General features: G+C 35.3%; 1 long non-coding RNA gene across 2 annotated transcripts in view; it reads right to left on the bottom strand.

The window, feature by feature from the left end:
• The window catches only part of LOC137488125 (uncharacterized), a 64477-nt gene extending 41040 nt beyond the window's left edge, over positions 1 to 23437 (bottom strand). Inside the window, exons 1-4 of one of the 2 annotated variants that reach the window (XR_012393044.1) lie at positions 23346 to 23437; positions 23185 to 23247; positions 21694 to 21729; positions 13114 to 13152 (exon numbers count right to left, since the gene is read on the bottom strand). This is a non-coding gene — a long non-coding RNA (uncharacterized lncRNA). Of the gene's footprint in view, positions 1 to 13113; positions 13153 to 21693; positions 21730 to 23184; positions 23304 to 23345 lie in introns of those variants that run through there. The other variant, XR_011007041.2, reaches the window with a different exon arrangement.
• Positions 23438 to 23912: the final 475 nt, after the last annotated feature.

The following is a 23912-nucleotide window of genomic DNA, read 5'->3' as shown; positions in this document are numbered from 1 at the left end:
AGCTTCCAATTTATTTATTTTTAAAAAAGCATTAACATGACATATAAAGGATTTTTTTACAAGCATAATTTTAAAGTCAGTAGTTTTATGAGGTTTCATTGTGCTTTTCATCCTTTCTGAAATCAGAAAACACAAGGAACATAAAAGTTAAAAAATAAATATTTTCTGCATACTGGTCGCACAGAAATCCACAGTTTTTGTCTGTATTTGTTGATTTCTAAAAAAAAAGTAAATAATAATAATAATTATATATACATATATATATATATATATATATATATATATATATATATATATATATATATATATATATTTATTTATTTTATTTTTTTTTTAAGAAAAACAAATAGTTTGCAATGATGTGTAATGTAAGCCCTGTGGATTCCAAATCTTCGTTTCACGCAAAAAATAAAATAAAATGATAATAAAAATAAAAAAATTAATAAATTTTAAAAAAATATTAGTTTTCAATGTTACTGTGTTAATTGCATTTACATATTTTTTATTATTTAAAATTGTATATGACATGACAATTTTTTTCTTTCAATATTACTGATCAAACTCATTTAGATTTAATTGTATGACATTTAATAGAACATTTAATATCAGAATTATTTGTTTTAACCCATATTGGAATAAATGAATACTTATGTTATTTGAATATATGACTCACAATTGTCCAAACAACAACAGTCCAAATTTGAGAAAAATACATATTTATTCCTACAAAATAACTTAAATGTTTGTTTTATGAATGAAATAAAGTAATTTGCATGAACTTACAAATCAAAAATTATCAGTGTTTAATGCTGTAATGATTAATCAGAAGAATTACATACAACTAATTGTGTAACACATTGAGAAAAGGCTAAAAAACTATTTCCACTACACTCTCAGAAATAAAGGTATGCGAGCTGTCACTGGCATGTTACCTTTTCAAAAGGTTCATGTTTGTACTTACAGGTCCATATTGGTTCCTCAAGAGTATACATTAGTACCTAAACATTTTAAAGAGCAACACTTTGTACTCTTTAGGTACTAATATGTACCCTTGAGGTATTAATATGGACCTTTTAGGTACAAATGTGTACCTTTAGAAAAGATACCACCCCAGTGACAACTTGCATATCTTTATTTCTGAGTGTACACTAACTTTAAAAATTATTCTATTGTTCAGTTGTAACACAATGTGTTCTGCATAAAATATTGATATGATTATGATTTTTTTAAACGTTTTATTGTTATTTTTATTTTAGTGATTATTATTTGGATTGTTCTTTTATTATTTCCTTATTTAACTAGGTTAAAAACCCATTGAGATTGAGATCTCATCTACAAGGGTGATCTGGCCAAGACGTCTACAACACACATCTTTGAAATAAAGGATAAAAATAATACAGCTTAGTCTTTCAAGCAATTTGAATTAAGTATATTAAAAACACCCACAGTGAGCAATTGATTCTTGTTGTCTGATGTTTAGAAAAAAGCAAAAGGCTTCAGTCAGATATTTTCAGTTCTTTAATTATAATTACTTATCAAGATTCTCCAATTGATTTATCAAATTTAAATTGAAAATGGCTGAAAGTTAAATCATCACTTTTTGAAAGCGAGTAAAACTGTAAAAAGCCAATCAAAGAATGAAAGAGAGAGAGAAGATACAAAATGCCATTTTGAAATAGCAACACTGCACTGTAAAACCCAACAGTAAACGTTATCAATTTACTGAACTTAGATTAGTTTTTTAGTTTTTTTTTACTCGAATGGTTTGTAATTGGTTTCCTCAAATAGTTTGAGTTGCCTTAAATTATTGGGTTTTACAGTACTCAGTTGGTTAGAATTCTCTTCATTTGTCGGGTTTTTACTGTGCTCAAAATGCTTTGTTTACTCAAATGGAGTAAGTTCAAAGTACTTATTAGGATTAGTTTTGAACTTAATTGGTTTGGTGTGGTCTGTATTCTCAAATGGTTTGAGTTACCTTAACTGTTTAAGTTTTACAGTGTGTATCATTGAATTAATTATTTAAAACATTTTATGGTCACACTTTATTTTGATGGTCTGCAGGGGCCTTGCTTGACATAAAGCTCTACAGGGGCACAACTCCTCCTCCAAAAAAATAAAAAATTAATAATAATAATAATAATAATAATATATATATATATATATATATATATATATATATATATATATAATCATTAATTTTCTTGTCGCCTTAGTCCCTTTATTATTCTGGCGTCGCCACAGCGGAATGAACCGCCAACTTATCCAGCAAGTTTTTACACAGCGGATGCCCTTCCAGCCGCAACCAATCTCTGGGAAACATCCACACACACACTCCGGACAATTTAGCCTACCCAATTCACCTGTACCGCATGTCTTTGGACTGTGGGGGAAACCTAAACACACAGAGGAAACCCACGCGAAGGCAGGGAGAACATGTAAACTCCACACAGAAACGCCAACTAAGCTGAGGGAGGATTCGAACAAGCTACCCAGCGATCTTCTTGCTGTGAGGCGACAGCCCTACCTACTGCGCCACTGTCTCGCATATATATATATATATATATATATATATATAAAGAAAAAAATATAATAATAAATGAATAACAGTATTGCTACTATATACAATTATTATTCTAAAGAAATAACAGAAATTAATCCTAAATGTAACTGAAAAACAATCGAAAGACACAACTAGAGTGATGCTAAGATAATTTAAGAAATCTTTTGCATAAATATTAATTTTATTAGAATGAAATTGAATAGACAACTTTATAGAATACAAAAAAATATATATTTTATAGAATTGTGAGTTGTGTGTTGTCTTAGGCCCGACTCATGGTTGAGAATTAAATTTATTGAGTCTTACCTCCCTGACTCCTCATCCGTTTTTTTGCTTCTCACAAAAAAAAAATCTATCAGAAGCCAGGCTTAGTCTAAATAAGATTGTATCACCACCATTTTTTTTACTTATTTCGTCAACTTGCAAAACTCACTTCTAGCCGACACCCCGCATATAAGACTGTTACGCTGGTTTCACAACGTATGAACAGCGGTTAAGCAGCACGCCTATTTTTACGGCGTGCAACCGGGACACAGGGAGCAGAGCAGCAAATCAGTGTCAAGCAGGAGCATTGCGTGAGGCGCGCAGGCATGTTTTTTTTCTGCGCAAATGCACAGTTTGCTTTTTAATTAAACTACACTGCTTCAACCAGCGCCGGTTCAGTTGCATTTAGAATAACGCCTTTATTCTGGTATTACCACTCTTAATAAATACACTTGTATATAATGTAAATCAAATCTCAAAGCATTTTCTGGGGCAATGCTGATTTTTACTGGGGCACGGGTCCCAGTAAATGGCCCTGATGGTCTTTTTGTTGAATTTAAGTCACATTGCATCAACACACCAACTAATTCTCATTTAAGGTTGCGGTTAAGGTTAGTGTAAGTTCACATGTACTTGCAAAGTTTCTTATAGTCAGTTAATTGTCTGTTGAAGGAGCAGACTGTTAAGCAGACAGTCTACTAATACTTAAATGGACCATCAAAATAAAGTGGTACCCATTTTATAGATCCTGACAAACAAACAAAAACAAAACAAAATATCATTACACTGAGAGTGAAAATTTGAATCCCTTTTTAAAATAGCTTTATAAGCTTTACACTAGCTCCATAACCTTATCCCTTTTTCATCTCTCACAATCTAGGCACCAATATCTTATTATGTTTCTCCTTTTTACCCACTTTCATGCTCTGTTCAAATTCCCAGCCTGCACTGCACCGGTGTGGTCTGAATCAACCAGCCACTACATTACACACACAACTCCATTTACATCCATCAGAGGCTTCCCTTTTCACCAATTAACTTACAACTTCAGGAACACTCCATAACTGCGCTTTTTCCTACAACTTTTTTGATGACAACCGAATAAAGAAAGAGTTACAGAGAGTGGGCGTCCATCAGCAAAGGGCTGTAATCAATCCTAAAAGCCCCCCGCCATGATACGGGGGTCTCGGCGAACACAAATGCAATGTAGAAACAGATCGAGACAGGAAGCTTTATTATTACAGAATGTGCCAGGAGGTGCAGTCACTCAATGAGAAAATGATGCAGTGTGTGTGTTTAGCGTGATTGGGTTTAGAGAGAGAGGAATCCAATAAAGAAAATGGAGAAGGCCTTGTGTAAAGTGTAGAGGGCGGGTTGCTCTAGTGTATTCATATTAAAGACTGCAACGCTGGGAGGGGAAGTGATTACTGTCAGTAACTCCACAGGAAATGTTGCATCTTACTGACATTTAGAAATCATTTCAGCAGCTGGGAACAATAAAAAAGTAAGATTGTGCAATAATTGGCTTGCCTCGCAGGCTTACGAACAGGGGGAAAAGGAAAAGGAAAGGAAAGAAAGGAGAAAAAAAAGCAATAATAGATGTTACCTCTATTTCCCCCCACACCCCCTGCTGCTTTAAGCTTTATCACTTATGAGACACAAAAGTAGATTCAATGTTTAACAAGCTTGGTTGTGTGTGTGTGAAGATAGGTTTATGTATGTGTGTGTGTCTTCTGGTTTGGACGAGTGGTTTAAAATTGGCTGGGTACTTTTTTGTACTGGAGATATGAAAGGATGAACTAATCAAAGTGGTTTGTTTTGATCTGTTTTGTTTGATTTTGTAAATCTTATCAAGTATGTTTTTTTGGTTTGTTTGTTTTGATTTGATAGGATGTCAAAGAATGCTGTCACTCCATTTTGTTTTGTTTTTGTTATTTGTTTTTTGTTTTGTTTTGGTTTAGTTTTTAGTTTTGTTTCTTTTTTGTTTTGTTTTGTTTATTTATTTTTATTTATTTTTTTGTTTTGTTTTGTTTTGTTTTGTTTCAGCCCTGGGTCCGTTCCTCTTGCGTGGTTTACTCAATTAGCAGGCTTAATTCATAAAAACAGGATTAGATTGGATGGTTTCAAGCAAAGATAATACTGAAAGTATGTACTGAATTCTATCTGTTTTCTTACAGTAGTAGTTTTATACACTTGGGAAAATAGTAAATAGTTAAAAAAATATATATATATCTACAAGGGGTCCAAAGAAAATATTTATTAATATAGACTTTTTAGACACAAAAGTATACTATTTTAGGCACCACTTTTATTACAATTTGTGTATGATAATAGACATGACCAATATTCAACTTTTTATTTAGAGAAATAATAATTTATGCAGTCATGCGCGTTTTGGCAGCCATTATGACTGTGATTTTATGCTTCGCAAAAGTTGCAGACACCTTAACCGATATCAAAATGCTTTTTTGATTCAAATTAACTATAAACAGCCAGTTATTTTTTATGCCGAATAATAAACTTAAATAAGCCTAGGCTACTATAATAAAGAAAATCTGCTCTAAATGTAAAGCTAAATAAATTGCTATACACTCTGTTTACGTGAAAGTGTAAAGCTTGCAGTCCATGACGTTGACAGTTACTGCGTATCATATTTAAAAAACCGTTTACTACGAATTTTATGTAATTTTGCTCACATGGATAATTGAATATTAATCAGATGATGTCATAATGCTGCTGTGCCATTAGCCAACTGTTGCATTGCTGATCATAATTTCAAGTATCGATAGATCTGTCCTTCGCAACACATGCAGTGATCTCAGATCAGTTCATCCAGACATTTTAATCTGATTCACAAACTTCTTTGAAGAACCAAATTAGCGTGAGATCAGTTATCAAGATTTAAAGATTCAGGTTCTGTCAAATTATCTTATATCATTTAAAAAAGGTATGAAAAACAGAACCCTGATAGAGGTGGCTTAAAAGAAACAATTTTAGATGTTAGTTTTAGTCTAATAGTTTTGAAGATATCTATAAGCTAGTGTGCTTCAAAACAGTGACAAAATGTGTGTTTAGAAAATATAAAACTGATTTAAAGTTTGCAGTTTGTCAAATGGATTTTTGTCACCTCAAACTTTAGTTTTCCTTCAAATCTTGACCAATCAAATGCTCTCTAAGATCTAACAGGCCCCACCTCCTTCAAGATGCATCTCATTTGCTTTTCATTTGATGCGCTTCAGGTCAACCACTCTTACTGGCAAAGCTGTGATAAAAACGAAATGCTATTGGCTGTTTTTTTAAAGGGGAGGAGCTACTCTATGCCCCACCCTCTCTTCATTTTTTGTTGATATTATGTCAAACAATGAATTAAAAAATGCACATTTAAAAGCAGGCGTGGCACAAAATCGAATGCCTAAACTCAACTGTCATTTTGGGACGACCAAATGCTACTCATACCTAATCATGAAATATGAACACTAAATCTTACATCTTTTTTTTTTTTGGTATGATAAATGGATTTTAAGTAATGTAATTATCTGGTCTTTGCTTATATTCAATCATTCATTATTTTTATTTATTTATTTTTTTTACTTTGTTCGGTTTGGTGACCTAAAATTTAATTTTCAGGTCTGTTTGTTTTTATGCAGTTTGTTTTTATTCTCCTTGGTTTGATTTGGTGAGATATTATATTACAGTTATATCATTACAAATAACATGTCCTTATCATGTCTATTTATTATTATTATTATTATTTATATTATTTTTATGTTTTTCTTTGCTTTGTTTGGTTTCATTCTGTTTGTTGCATATCAAATAATCTTGTATTTCTATATTAAAAGGAACATAATAAAAAAAGGTGCAATTGCTGAAAATATTGAATAGAATTTACAGAGTTAAAAAAATTGAGACCATTCTAAAATAGATTTGTTTTTTAGCACAAAGTCTTTTCAGAAATCTAGCAAAAAGCGCTGCAGGGAATCCATCTCATATACCTCGAGTGCTCGCGCTATTTTAAGCATTCATTTGAAATGCAGAAAAAGGGTGATTTCCCTTGCTGTAGAGGAAAGAAGAGAAAGAAAAAGTAGAGGAAGAGGAAGACCTTGCTCTACGCAAAGAAAAAAAAAAAAAAAGAAAAAGTTGTGTGGTGCAGAACACTCCGGAAGCCTGCTGCGCCAGATATAGCAGGTGAGAGCAGTCTTCCGGGAGACTTTCTCTTCTGTTACGGCTTTGAAGAGGAGTATCAAAAAGCTGCTCTCTCTCACTCTTTCATCTCCTCTGGCCCGTGCCTCTGCTGGCCAGGTGTTTTCCCCTAGAGGGCTTCCTCTAATCTCTCTCTCTCTGTCTCTCTCTCTCGTGCGCGCACTCATTTCACTGCCCTATAAGCTACTGTCCTAACAGCAGCAGCTTTGACTCAAAATGACAGTCAGTACATTTACATGGATAGCAGTATTCTTAATATTGCTTTAGATTAGAATATTTCAATTACCAAAATCCATATAAACGTAACAATTATTCTCCATACCCCTATGCACACAGGTTTATCAATACCTGGGGAGCTTGTGTGATTTCGATATTACCTCTCCACATCGGAATTTCATTGGCACAGGATAAGTGAAGCCTTTGATTTTATTTGAATTCACTGACTTTACTGACTGCAGTCAAGGTGATGTCAGGGTGTTCTGTGGTCTGATTGGATGGGTAAAACAGAAACAAGTATAATAAACAAAATAATAATCCGCATGCAGCTCTATGTGCAATTCATTTCCATCTAAAGTAATTGTTCTCTTTGTTTTCACTATTCTGATGGTTACATTTTTTTATTTTATAATTGTATGGTGTATCAAAACACTCCAGCACAGCCTCGGTTCTTTGTAAAAGATGGCACACAGAAAACAAATTCTTATACAACTTATTAAATCCTGGATGATGTTGATATTCTGATTCACACGACACTTATTATTATATCAGCACAGAACCAATGTGTACTGCAAAATATGGCAGGTCTTTTGCGGTGGAATGTTTTGTTTACAAATTACAGACATGGCCGATTTGGATGGGATTAGGATCACAGGAACCTCCACAATTATTATAAATGACTAGAGGTCATCAGGTCATATAATCCTACACTATAGCATTCTTGTTGTTCTTACTGACAATCACATTTTTTAATCAAGTTTTCTAGTCATATCAGCTAACATAAATCAAACTCAATTAAAATATTAGGTTAGTATAACTTTAGTTGAAATCTGATTAATTTATTAAAATAAGTTTAAGCAGCATAAAAATATTTTTTGTCTTGACTTTTTGTCAAAATGCAAGGTTTTGGTGTGCACAATAGTCATTCAGGTAAAGTGGTGCCGAGCCAATGTTTGGTAAGAGCCTTGAATTAGATGCAAGAAACTTAAGCCTACATTGTAAAAAAAAAAAAAAAAAAACCTAAAACAAACCGTTTTCTACAGTGTAGGCTTACTGTATGCTTCTTGCATTAAATTCAAGGCTCTGTTATTTGCCTATACTGTAACAAAATCATATGATCAATTAGTGCTAACAATGTTTTCATGTAATTGTAACTTATTAAACTAAGTTTATCATGTTCTAACATAATATTATAAGTTACGCAAGCTGTTTTAGGTCAGTTTAACATAACATACGTTCTATGGACTCATGGTCAATTTAATTTGGTTTAAAAATGTAAGTCAGCCAAAAAAATTCACAGTGTACAAGCCAAACACTGGCTCATCACCACTTTATCTGAATGACGATTATGCCCACCAGAACCTTGTGTTTTGCTAATGAATGGTACTTTTTGCTACAGTACCATCCCAAAGAGACACAAAATCATGTTCGAACACTTGAAAAAAAATTATTAGTTGACTTTACTTGAGTAAAGTGAGTAAACATGTTGCCTTAAAACTACTAAGTAAACTATTAAGTGAAATTAAACGTATAAAATTAAGTCAACTTAACAGTTCCAGATTACAATGGGTTTACTCAACTTTTTACATAAAGTCCAGGGTCAAATTTATTTAAGATTAGTAATCGCTTTTGTTTTGCAGTTAGGACTTTTATCTTTAACACATGAACAAATGTAACCTTTTGCAGCTTTTCAAATTTACATAACATATTTTCAATGAAATCTGGTTGTTGCTAGATCGGATACATTTGCGTTGAACATAATGAGAATTATTTCTATTATTTATTAAATTTCCCATTTATTCTATTTTATTAGCATCTACCCCCACCCCAACCCTGAACCCAACCGTCACAGTAACGTAAAAACAGTAGTTTTACCGATTATTATTTATGTTATCTATTAAATTACCCAATAAATAGTATTTTTTTTAACACCTACCCCCACCCCAACCCTAAACCCAACCATCACAGTACAATAAAAATATTAACTATTGTTATACAGTGCCATAAAAAATGCTGCTATATTAATGTGCATATTGCACTTTCGGCCAGCCGCATATCTGATCTAGAATATACCATGAAGTCTCCCAGCCATTACATTTTCTAAAATGGTGTTTTTATTTTTTAGATAAAACCAGATTTAAAATGCCAGATTTTTTACTTATTAGGGCCATCATTTTAACTTCATATTACAACTTAATTTTCAAGCTTTTGAGGCTTATATTTTATCATTCTATACTGAGATAGCATTGATTAGTATTAGTCTCAGTGGATAAAAGAAGGTGATTTATGAATGCCAAACATGTATTGGAGGCACCAAATGACATGAGTGATGGTTAGTCTGATGGCAGATCAATGTCATGAATGGTTGTTGTCACCTGGTTGACTCAAATAATGTCCTGGTGACTAAAAATAATCATTTAATGAATGTAGACATTACCTTGTGAAGACAATGAGAGATTATGCAATGACATTGTATTTATTTATTCAATTAATCATTCATTTGCTGTATTAAAAATCTATCATGTGCATGGGCAAATTTGACCTGAAAAACTGACCTGTTGGCGAGTTTTAGGTATAAAATGACCTCCAAGAAAAGTCTAAAGACACATTTTTTGTCAACATTTGATTTTACAACTTTAGCACAGTCTAATATATTCTAAATCTCTCAAATTTTTGATCTGTTCTTTCTTTTAAAATGTGTTATGTTAACTATGCTAGAATAATAGAGACTTATAACAGCATCTACATAGTCTAATAACTCTTCAGGTAATTTGACTTGCCTCTATAGCCCTTATGTGTAGGTCCCGTTGGATAAAAGCACCTGATAAATGAATAAATGTAAGTGTTATGTTTAGATGTGCATGTGTGTTTGCATAGTGATTGTTATGGTGAGCGAAATCACAATTTTACCGTGGGCGTAATCAGGTGGCATTTAAAAGCTCTGCCTGATCATGTGCTGAGAAATGACAGAGTGACTGATGTGACACGAGAGGGTGATGTATCAGAAATACCTGCGCTGACAATCCAGCGCGTGTATCAGGGGGGCATCAGCGGTGACATTTGAAGAGTGATGGTTTGAATGTCACTCTTTACATAATGCAGGATGGAAAGTTTCCGTTTCAAGGTTGCGACTGGAGATCAGATGCAAAGTCAGCTTGTCTTTTCAAAGCATCAGAAAGCCTGTGTGAGGTGTTTGCTTTCATTCAGCGTGCATTTTAAAGAAGATATATTTTCTGTTCCGAAAGCCTAGTGCCTTGTTCTGTGTGTGCTGCAAAAAAACTGCGAGATCCTAACAGAAATTAAGTTAATTCAGATGTTGTTCATACAGTAGGCCCTGTTTACACTTGGTATTAAGAAGCATTTTGGCTTGGGTTAAGGTTATAGAGTTAAGTCATGACATATCGTGACGTATGAAATATTGTTTCCGTGTCCAAGCCGCTACTCATTTGAATTGAGAAAATATTTATTTATGACCACTTTTTACTCATATCACACATTAAAGTCTTTTTTTTTTTTTTTTGTAAAATCAGGGTGTACACAACAGTCTCTAGACACTGCATCTCTGACACCAATAATAACAAATTATAAAAAATAATCACTTTCTGGCCATCTGATATTAGGCATGAATATATTGCGATTTTCGAAAGTATTACATTGCTTTGTAAACATTTATTATTACCATTTGTTAAGTCTCCGCATACTGTTTGATAAGGCGCTTGGACCCGGAAGCTGCAGTACATGACGTCACACCTAGCAAGCGGATTATTTTCCTGAGGAATGGTCTATAAAGGCATTTTCTGATCTTTGAAACCACGGTTACATACATACAAACACAAATATTAATATAAACTAAAACTTTTTGTTAAATGAAAAAAGTCTAACCATCACATTAAAAAAACACACATGTTCTCATGTCTAAAAACAACAGAGTAATTGTTTTGTGGCTGTTCCTTGTGCATTTTATCACATGAGCCTCTATACCATAAAAGCATTCTAACTCACTTTCCATAAATCATTTAAAACCATTAATTACTTTCTTTAAATTGATAAACCATTAAACCATTTTATCATTATCTCTCAGGACTAAATTAAATATTAATTGTAGTACAACAGTTTTGTTAGCCATCTTGGACAGATTTATTGGGTATTACCTATTTTAACTGGCAATTTTTATTTCTGTCAACTGTCAAAATGTCATTTTGCTCATTTTTTAAATCTTGTTTACCTGTTAACTAAGTAATCAAGTAACTAAAAATGAAATAGAACAATGATAAAAAAAAAAAAAAAGATAACAGTTTATGCATACACAGACACACACAGAGAGATGCGTGACCCTGGACTACAAAACCAGTCTTACATTGAACCGAAAAGGCCAAAAAATAAAAATAAAAAATAGCATAGATCAAAATGGTTATGTCAAAAATCTAAAGACCATTAACTTAATATATTAACTAAAGACCATGTTCCATAAATATATTCAAGTTCTCTGGTTCGGTCGAATGGTTTGGGTAAGCAAAATTGTCTGTAGTGGATTGGATTATGTCCTGGTTCTCCAGAATGGTGGTTGGGCTTTGGGCTAACAACCCACCTCATAAAAATTAGATGTTAAGAAATACCAACATGGTGCGGCTAAATATCAACTTCGATTTAAATGGCCCTGGGAGTAAGCACTTCAGTTAGACAGATTAGACTTTTTTTTTTAAATCCTCAGATTTCAGATTTACAAATAGTTGTGCCTCAGCCAAATATCATTCACAGCCTATTAATGAAAAGCTTATATTTATTCAGCATTCAGGTGATTTATAAATCCAAATTTCTATAAAAATGACAAATATATATATATATATATATATATATATATATATATATATATATATATATATATATATATATATATATATATATATATATATATATAATTATTATTATTTTTTTTTTATTTTACTTTAAATTCCACAATGATGCCCCTAGTACAGGAGTGGCCAACACACCTGAACCAATTAATTAGGACCTGAACACCACGTGATAATTACAGGCAGGTGTGTTTGATATGGGTTGCAACTGAAATTTGCAGGAAGGTGGCTCTCCAGGAACAGGGTTAGCCACCCCTGCTCTAGTACATCATCATATTATCTTTTGGGGAAAAGCCTGTGTCATTTTCACTCAAAGATGTGTGTAAATGGATGTTTCCCAGTGCTGCGTTGAGCCTGGAAGGGGATTTTCTGCTTAAAACATATTCTGGAATAGCTGGCAGTTCATTGCATTGTGGCGACCTCTAAAACAGAGACTAAGCCAAAGGAAAATGATCGAATAAATGAATCAATGTAATTTAAAAAAAGTAAGTCAGAATTTGCCAGTGGTATGAATGATTTCGGAAATCCACACACACATATATATACACCTCCAACTGTCCAATATGCATCTCCATTTGTCTAATGCACAAAATAAAAAATAAAAATAAAAACATACACGCACACACAACACTTTACAAAACAATAACACGCATACATTTTTATGCAGAATATTGTGATATTGCAGGTATATACTCCCATTCATGTTTGAATTATGCATGAATAGCACTTTATAAACAAAATAAAACTTCTCCTTACGGACCGCTGGGACAAGATAACTACATGTTCACATAAATTATCAAAATGAGAAGCAACACTATTACTATCGTAATTATGTGACATCGTGGCACATGAGAGCTGTTTTTGAATTGTTGGTCATGTCGCTCCCGCAGCGGACCATTTAGCAGTGGCACAGTAATATATAGCCGACTGTAAATTAGTCATAGGGGAGTGTTGAGACTAGTTCAGGTGGGCCGCTCCTGTCAGTTAAACCACAAAGATAATGAGACCATAAAGATTTACCTGCACTCTCTGCCTGGGCCATTAGTGATGACATCACACCTGTGGGACACAAAAAACAAAAAAATGTGGTGACGGTCAGACGGCAAGGAATGGGCAATTAAAGTGTGATTTCAGACCCCTGCAGGGAGGAAGGGAGCGCGTGGGGAGCAGGGGAAGGAAAAAAAAGGGAGAAAAAAGCTGATCAGTGGTGCCAACACTCACAAGACAAATACACAATCACCACAGCTTCAAAAACAAACCCAAAGTCATTACATTATTTATTGTCATCAGATTGATCATTATCTATTACGTTACTCATTATTGATTACACTAAGAAAAACTGATTTATTTTTGCCAAATAAAAAGAAAAAAACTAATTGTGAAATCAAAAAAGCTGGTGACACACTATTCTGTAATCTCCGGTCACCTCATTATATAGCCTATTATTTATAATAAAATAAAAGTCACTATATAGTGGTTAGTACTGTACATTACACAGTTTATTCATTCATTCATTTTCTTTTTTTGGGGCTTAGCCTCTTTATTAATCTAGGGTCGCCACAATGGAATGAATCGCCAACTTATCCAGCACGTTTTATGCAGCGGATGCCCTTCCAGCTGCAACCCATCTCTGGGAAACATCCATAAACACTCATTCACACTCAAACACTCCTGCCAATTTAGCCAACTCAATTCACCTGTACCGAATGTCTTTAGACTGTGGGGGAAACCAGAGCACCCGGAGGAAACCCATGCGAATGCAAGGAGAACATGCAAACTCCACACAGAAATGCCAACTGACCCAGCCGAGGCTCAAACCAATGACCGTCTTGCTGTGAGGCGACAATACTGCCTACTGCGCCACTGCGTCGCCACACATTTTATTAATTTTATATATTATTTATCTATTTATTTTTTGTTTTTTTTACAAAATTCGACAATAAAAATTTAGGCGATAGGATAGGACAGGGGGGAAAACTCTACAGCAGTTATCCTTTTTTCTTTCGCTAATACCACATGATGCTTCTGAAATCAATGCCCATTAAACTGTAAATAAGCAGTAAATGTTTTTAAAAGCTGGGTTTATGGAGGTGTCATTATTCACCTCACTACGGTGGTCGAGAGAGCTTATTGTGCTGCAATTTAAGAAAACAGGTGCAATTAAAAAAAATAAGCAAATTCCAACAAATTAAGATCTTGATAAGTTTGACAGCACATGTGCTGCATTTTTTCACAACACAATGAAAATGTTTTAAGGAGACCCTAAAACATGACAGACCAGGCTATTTAGGCTATACTACTAAACACGAGAATCGGGACATTAAAAAAAAAAAAAAAAACTTCACCTTTTAAAGATCACAACGTCACTGAGCAATAGTCATGGTACAGTGGCATCTGTCACGTTTTTGGGTCCCCTTGAAACATTTCTGTTGTGTTCCTATTTTGTGAGAAAATGCAGCGCGTTTCATTAATTTATTTGCATTGTGAGAAAATGCAGCGCGTTTTTTATATGTATGTGTTGTGAGAATTTGCAGGACCTGTGCTGTCAAACGGATGAAGATCTTTTCTTAATTTGCTGGTGTTTTTTGTAATTTAGCCTCATTGTTAGAGCAACTGACTCCCATGCAGAAGGTGGCCAGTTAGATCATTGGTGCCGTGACCCGAATGGTAGTGAAGTTTAGGGGCATTAATGTGGTAGAGGCCAGATAGTGAAGTGCTGTGCAGGTAAACCTCACTCCTCTGACCTCATGAGAGGTCACGGTCTTTAGCCTCGTTAGAGCAGCTGACTCCCATGTGAAAGGTTCAATCCCAGCTTGTAACGGTGTGGTGTAGAGCCGGTGGGGTTACACATGAGTATTTTTAAATTGCAGCACATTAGGCTCTGTCTGCCACTGTACCTCACAGTTTATCTATTGAATAATAAAACCAAAATTATTAGAATTAACAAATTACTTTCAGCAGACCACTAACTCCAAAAACTCAAAATGAGTCTTCACACAGCAATATCATAAATTGTATATTGACTATTATTGTACTGTTGGGGAAACAAAGAGTAAAAAAATTTTATATGTAGGAACAAAACCAAGCAAACGCAAAAGATAAGCTTCTGATACTGATGTTAGAATAACTTAAATAACAAAAATAAATCACAAAACACAACGTTTCTTAAAATGGAGGGGCATTCCCATAATTAGGACATGTGTAGGAAAAGTGGATATTATTGCAATTAGTGCCTTTGAGCCCCCCTTAAAAAAAACACACAACCCACGACCCACAGTTTTTAACGCAACTTAACACAAAAGAGAAGCCCAAAGTGGCGTTTTCTAAGCAGACTTGGCAACTCTGAAGCTGATGTAAACGAGGTGTTTGTTGAGAGAGGCAGAGGGAGAGAGAGAGAGAGAGAGAGAGAGAGAGAGAGAGAGAGAGAGAGAGAGAGAGAGAGAGAGAGAGAGAGTAGGCGTGTCGTGTCTGTCAGCTGTGCTTGGCTTCGTCCTCCCCCTGATCAGCGCACTGGCCCAGCCCGCCGGTTTCCAAACAAACTCGCCGGAACATGTTGCGCGCTCGGCCGTCCCTACAGGCCCCCCTGCCGCGCTCCAAAGCTGCCGGCCACAATGCAAGCAGGTGGCCGTGCCGCCTCGCTCAAAGAACGGGCACGCTGAGTGGGTGTCAGGCGACGGAAGAAAAAAAATTACCAAAAATCCCCGCTGACCTCCAGCCTTGCTTTTGCTCGCCAAAAAATAACGAAAAAAGAATGGTGACAGCAGTTTTGGGTTGACCGTTTTTTCTTTGTTTTTTTATTGTGTGACACACTTACAAGTTGTCATTTGCTCAGCTTGTTGTGGCGAGCATTCTTTTAATGCATGTGTGTGTCAAAGTGTGTCAAAGCGAAACTGGCAGTAGCCTGACTCAGAGGGTAATGTGAGGAGCAGTGGTGGGAGCTTCTGAGAGGAGTTGTAACTCTGTTAACTGATTTTTCCTCCTCCGTCGTGGTGGCAGGTGCAGCGTTCAGGCAAGCTAAAGAGACAGCAGCAGTAAGCAGGTGATTTCCACCCTGACTCACATTCACGCTGTCTGATTCCCCATCTGATCACAGTATCTCTCATCGTTCAGACAGTTGTTTTTTTCCGGAGCTGAGGCAACCGCCAGTTTTACCACAAAACTTCAGCGTTTTGATTAATCAATCACAACGTAAAGACTGGATTTATTTGAAGTGACACCTGCTGAAGCTTCTAACTGTCCAACAGTGCCAAACTATTTGTTTTCAGAATCGCTTCGTTTGTGGGTTGCCTGAATGATGAGCTGATTATTTGGCCTTGAGGAAAATTTAAATTCTGTCAAAAATATACTTGTCTTCCTGTCGTTCCAAATTTGTATGACTTTTTTTTTTTTTACTTGTTTCTTTTAGTCTGAAGAAAGTCAGTGAAGTCCAAATTATTCTTAAAATGTGTTTTTAATTGAGAATGATCTGTCATTTAAGGACGCCAGCATACTTATTTCAATTTCCACGTTCATCTCTCCTTGGGCTGCACGAATAATCAAAAAAAGATCACAATCTCGATTCGACCTCCCAAATCCTAATCCACCATTTCTACGATTCAGCCAATTATATTTTCAAGGTCAGAAGAGAAACATAAAGCCACTCACACAAGTCTTCACACTGTTTTATATACAGTACGTTGCTCAGCAACGTAGACACCTCCAAATGGTGTTGAAAGTCACATACTGTATTTATAAGGTATAATTAGGCCCACACGGAATCTTTGCGCGCAGATTTTAAGCCCATCATTGGTTGTGTTTATTTACTTGAGTAAATGTGTGTAAATTTAGATTTATTCAGTTTTTAAATAGTTGCAGTGTAATTAATTGAAAATTAATATTAAGCATTAATGAATAATTAAGTATAGTTATTGATTAATATAAAAATATTCATATGATTTTTTTTACAATACAGGTCGTAAAGTAATATTTTCTGTCATTTTCTATCGAATAAAGTGCATCTAATTGGATTTGCATTGTAAACACTAAATAAAAGTTAAAAAAGTATTATTTTTTATTTCATATATTAAGGTTTTAGTTACGATACTTCTAAAATCATTCCACATTAATTAGCAGATTTTTAACAAAATTCTCTGCAGAAATAGCAAAACATGTCCACAGACTGGCCCTAGATATAATTCACCCGACAATGTAATGTCTTTCTTTATGTAATAATGTATTCACGACCACAAAATCACACGTGAGATGACCATGAGTTGTGTGTTTACCAGAGAGGATGTGCATGCCCGTGTTTACTTAAGTGAACAGAACCTCCATAGGCGGTGAAAAACAAGTAATCAAGTGCTGAAATAACGTTCAGTGATCATTTGGGAGCCGCACTGGAGATTTGATTTACGTGTATGTTTTTTTTTTTATCTCAGAGTGATCACAGCCACGACATAAGCGCATTCGGCAATGAAAGTGAAACCATAAGCGCACACATGATTTTAAATGATCACATCACATTTTAGATTTATGTTTATGATAAGCAGATTATATATGTTTTTTATTTCATAGCAAACACAGTGTTGTCAATGAGAATAAACATGTAACAGTGTCAGTATAAATACTCTAGCCTATGTAATGTTAAATATATTGCAGGAGGAAATCTGATATTGACAAATGTATCATTTTTAAAAATGGTCTAATAATGTTGACAATGACAAATTGCAAGCATATGTCTCAAACATAATCATTTAACTTCAGAATTATGATGTCATCACTTCACTGTGAATTAACAACCAGGACAAATTGAAAGTCTATACAAAACTGAGCATTTTAACCAACAGTAGACCAACACATAGACATAATATTATTATTGTTTATCTTACTACATGTTTGAGAAATTACAATATTAATTGCCTACCCAATCTTTATTTTACATCTACTAAATCGTGAGAAAAAAGTGATCTTGATTTTAAGCAAAAAAATAAAAAATCATGATTCTCATTTTAGTTAGAATCATGCAGCCCTAAGATCACCCCAATTGGACAGTTATTTTTTGTAAGTTTGTGTTCAGAAATAGACATACAGTGTTCAAATAAATGGGAGGTGAGTAAAAAAAGGCTGGAAAGTATAAAATTGTGTGTTTTATATTGTAATGGATCATTGTAGAGTTTGTTATAAATGGTTAGAGTACATGGATGTTGAATGTTTGATCATGATCGACAAACCTTCTAAGTTAGCAAATATTTGTATTTTTTTATAGAAACACACAGGTAAGGTAATTTCAGTAGGATCTTTGATGAATTACAGTTACGTATCACTTCGCTTAAATCATTTCTGTGATTTTAAGTCTTCCTTAAAGCCTTTAAATAAATAAAATAAAACACTAAGGAGTGTCATAGTTACAAGTTAAAAGCCATATGACATTTCTCACTAGCAAGGAAATAATGGCAACTTTCTTGAAACAGATAAACATAGATTTTTGTTATGAGTAGAGACACTATTGCAAACACTAATGCACAGACTCAGGTAATTCACACATGCTAAATCCCATGCTTAATCATCTATTCTTGCTTTAATAATCGTGTTAATAATTGCATTTGTCTGCCTTTAATGGCTCAAGCGTCTGTTACTAGCTCTAAAATGACCTTTTTAATTGGGATGGGAGGCCGAATAAATTAGTTCTATACCATACAATACCACAGAAGAGCATTTTTAACACAACAGTCGGACAATTTTTTTTAAAATAAAGGATCTGAACATGTGGTAAACAAAGTATAAGCAGAACACCCAGAGTGTGAATTATTTTATTATAATCCAACAGGAAAATATGCCAGTTATTCCTTGCTTTATCTATACAGTTTCCATCCTCCAGCAACCTGTCACTCATATGAGATTGCAGCAATTAGCAAACACCCGCAATCCAAACAATTCCCGATGGACAAAATCAAGTCTTGCCCTACATTTTTTTTCTCTCTCAAGAAGCCATTTCACTTTATGTCACAATAGGGGAGCAAAGATATTTCATGATTTTATTTTATTTTTTCCATCGCAATGTTTGCTTGACATAGCTTCTCAAAAATGCAAGAATTGTGACAGAATGCTAAAAATGCTGTGTGAGGTGCTAAGCAACATTTAAAGATGCCTGTTTTTACAGTATATGGCCCTAGAGTTTATACTTTAAAGGGAAGAATTCAAAAATGCTTTTCAGTGTTACCATGAAACGAGTCTAAAAGGATAACTAGCATGCTAATTAGCATAGACTTACTGCCACAAACTATCTAAATCTGGCTAATCATGTAGCCGTCCCATCCCTAGAAGGTTTAGCTGCTTCATTTAAGCTTCCACTTCCTGTTCTCATGCCTGAGGTCAAAAGTCTTCACGTGACAACCCTCGCTTCAAGCACTATTGCGCTGAGCGTGGCTTTCTAAGCTCCTTGGCAATAGGAACAAAAGCCCATATTGGGTTCTTTATCCACATTTTTACACCATTGTCACATTGAGCCAAGTGTCACGCAGAATTCTGCAACATTGTTCCGCAACACACATGGTGGAGAACAAATGCGATAGAGACGAGAAGACGTGATTTTCCTCAGAGAGACACAATTTGGCTGCCCGTGAGCCAGTCCAAAAATAACAAAGAACAAAGAGGGATAAATGAGAGCATTTTGAACACAGGCTACTGGCTTGGCAGAACAGGCGGGGGATGAGGAGCGCCCGTCCGCACATCTGTCCACGCAGCACGGGGTTCCAGAGACACCCACCCGAACGGGCTTAACCTTCCCTCTCCCACACCACCTGTTCATTAGCATGGGCCCCCCTGCCGAGCCACAGTCATTTTCACTCCCCTCGATTTTTTTTCTCCCTCTTTTCTCTTCTTTCTCGATGGCGGGAGCGGAGAGCCTTTGGGACGGCGGTTTTCAGTGGAACGTAATCTACCATCTGATTCAGGCCATGATGGTTGGGAGGCCAGCGCCATGGAGAGATATGGCCAACTTTATTGGACACAGGGAAAAAGGAACTGATGAATGGTCTCCAAATGCGTTTACCCCCGAATTGTCGGAAGTTTTTAATTTTCCGTAGCTCTCTGCATCAATCAGAGCTGGCCCATTTTAATCTCTGCACGCCTTCATTAGAACGAGAGAAAGACTGGTATTAATCTCATTGTGTTGTGCCAGGGGATGTCCTTGAAATGCAGCACATTGCGGCCCACGACTCCACCATTAGGCCTATTGTATTATTCGCATTGTAAAAGGACCAGTCCAAGATTCCCATAAATGCATCTGATCCCTGAACGGCTCCAAGCATATAAAGGATCGGTTACATTTTTTTGATGCAAGCAATACTACCAGTGTGACCGTGGAGGCGAAGAATCTTGATTTACTGTGGAAATTAATAGGCAGGTCTACTCATTAAACGCAAAAGCACAGTTAAACAAACACGAAGCTTTAATGATTTCAATCTGTCACCCCCCATCCCAATTACTCCGCGCCCCATGAGCAGCCGCGGCCCCCTGGTTGCCCTGCGTTCTGCTCCCTTGGATTGCGTAGAAATCCCTGACATCCTCCTCTGACTCCCTAATTGCTTTTCCTCAGTGCCCAGGCGATGATAGGGACGACTGGGTGACAACATCTCAATTTCTGCGAACCCCCACCACCCCACCCAGATCCTTCCGTTCCAATTACCATTGATGTTTTTTTCCCCACTGCGCACATCCCCATATTAAATTTAATTTTCTGAGAGCCTGCCAAGATTCAGAATCCAAGGCCGTTTCACTCGAGTCTCCAAGCAGGTTGGAGATGAAGAAAAAGAACCGCTGTTTGGATGAGGATGGAGATGTTGTTATTGTGGACAGTGTAAAGAAATGCAGGATCAGCTATGCATTACCTTCACTCAATATATCAATTTACCTTACATTACCACTGAAAATAAGCTATGAACTAGCTGGCTTAGAGGGATGGTTCACTAAATTAAACATTTCTGTTAACCTGTTAGATGTATTATCAATTGAGAAACAACGATAGGCAACTCGATGGTTAGCACTGTTGCCTTACAGCAAGAAGGTTGCTGGTTCGAGTCCTGGCTGGGCCAGTTGGCATTTGTGTGTAGAGTTTGCATGTTCTCCCAGTGTTTGCGTGGGTCTTTGTCAGTTCTCTGGTTTCCCCCACAGTCTGGGATTGGAAACAGCGGTGTATGGTCAGTTCTCCCTGTTATAAACAGCGAGTCTTGGATGTTTTTTTGTGGCTGCAGACAGAGTCGCCTATTTTCCTGGAGTCAGGCCATGATCTGAATAGAGCTAACAACATTTTGTTTAGTAAAATGAGCTAAAATAAATATATATTTTCTATCTGCACTCGTCTTCTTATTTGTGGTGACAACAAATACAGTATGTGGTCAGAACAAATGGGTGAACTAAATTGACTGTAGTGAATGAATTATTATCATTATGTGTGTGAATATGAGAGTATATGGGTTTTTCACAGTACTGGGTTGCGGCTGGAAGGACATCCGCTGTGTATAAAACATATGCTGGAAAAGTTGGTGGTTCTTTCCGCTGTGGCGACCACTGATGAATAATTGACTAAGGCAAAGAAAAATGAATGAATTAGACAAAACTTACTTGCAATTGACACGTTTTAGCTCTAGCACATGAGTCCTGGGTAAGGAAAGCAAAGACAATCAGTGTAGATCAGATCAAATGATAAAACGAAAGTCTAGATCAGACAGAATATAAAAATGTAGAAGTATACAACTAATCATGACTTGATGGACATGAAAATTCATCACATCATCACTGAGATATGCAGTCTCAGGTTGCATCATCAGTGTTCAACCCCCCAGCATTTTCTTTGTAAAAATGGTTGTTTTTGATGAAACCTATCTGCTATTAAAAAAAAAACATATATATATATATATATATATATATATATATATATATATATATATATATATATATATATATATATATATATATATATATATATTAGTGCTGTCAATCGATTAAAAAAAATTAACTAATTAATCGCACCTTTTAAAAAAAATTAATCGCGATTAATCGCGATTAATCGCATTTAAAATACTGAAACTTGTAATTTTGGCTATTTAAATTTCAAATTAATGTAAACGCAAGACAAAAGATATTTTAATTTAAAATATAATTGTTTAATAGAATTTTTGTTTAACTTGTAACACAGATTTCTTCATGTAAACAACATACCCGAAATAAACCATCAAGATCCTGGCTTTTCAGCCATATTTATTACAGAAATGAAAACACAGGCATGTTAATGACATTTAAATTTCAAAACAATCAATGCCAATATAGAAAACATTGATTTCCATGTTGGATTCTAAGTGGACCGCAAAAAAAAAATGCCAAAATACAGGAATTGCAGATATGGAAAATAAAAAATATAATAAACTATAGAATACAAACTGTTGCACTCATTGTAAAGTTTTATTGCTGTGAGTTGAGCATATTAGTTATAGAGTAGAAACAATTTTGCTTAATCCTCCTTTACATTCATCCAGTTGCTAAGACTATCTTATGAGTATGACTATGCTAAGAGTATCCCGCAAGTGCACAGAGACTCCCAAATGCCCACAAATGAAAGATAATTTCTTGCAAACCAGTCGTTAAATACATTGCACACCCCTCTCGCCCCTACTCAGATAAGTCGCTCACTCCACCCCTGACACCCCTCAACGGACCTGACACAGACACACACACACACACACAGACACACACTGAACGCTCTGCAGACGTTTTGGCCCCAACGACCTTCCATACTGAAGCGACTACCCTCAGATTCAACACGCATGATCGCGTTCATCAAATTTGCTTAAACTAAGCGTCCTAAAGTATTACTGTATTTCACAAGGATTCTGACACAACAACGCAAAGCATATGCTTTCGTTGCGTTTAATGATGAAACACGCTTAACTTGGAGGGCTCATGCTGAAAGGCAGTGTAATGCCCTGTCTTTGACAGCTCGCGACTTCACCAGACGTTCTGAGTACATTTACATAAGACACCAATACTCCGATTTTAATATGATTAAGATAATACTCCTATTAAAATTCTACCGTGTAGCCTTTAAAGGAACCTTACCTTACAGGAACGCCGAGTCACGAAATGCGGAGGATTTTCTTTCTGTTCACCATGCGGTATCAACTTACAACAGAAGTCGAAAGTTAAAAATGAAACACCCGAAATTGCATGAAACTCTGGATAACCTGTGATGCAACTAATTGTTTTATACTGGAACTTGCCTTCAAAAAGTGCTTCCTTGGTCTTATCCACATTTATTTCATGTTGAACACACGTCCACCACAACAGGAAGTAAAAAAAAAAAACCTTCACCTGCGTTAATTGCGTTAAATTTTTTTTAACGCGTTAATTATTTTAAATTAATCGCATGCGTTAACGCGTTAATTTTGACAGCGCTAATATATATATATATATATATATATATATATATATATATATATATATATATATATAGAGAGAGAGAGAGAGAGAGAGAGAGAGAGAGAGAGAGAGAGAGAGAGAGAGAGACATGATATCCTGATATATTCATGACAGAAAATATTATAGATATAGAGTAAAATTCGTCAAAAAACGCTGGCAGTAGCTAGCATCCTAAAAAACAACATCAATGGAGGCGAAAAATATATATTGTCATCCTCAGACCATCCAAGATGTATGTGACTTTTTTATTCAGAAAAAAAAAAAAAACATTAATGATGTTGCTTCATGCATCAGCAACCAACACTTTAAAAGAAAAAAAGCACATATATATATATATATATATATATATATATATATATATATATATA

This window comes from Danio rerio, chromosome 17 (genome assembly GCF_049306965.1).
Source record: "Danio rerio strain Tuebingen ecotype United States chromosome 17, GRCz12tu, whole genome shotgun sequence".
Classification (NCBI taxonomy): domain Eukaryota; kingdom Metazoa; phylum Chordata; class Actinopteri; order Cypriniformes; family Danionidae; genus Danio; species Danio rerio.
Note: the sequence above shows the minus strand (reverse complement) of the source record. Positions and strands in the feature narration are given on the sequence as shown.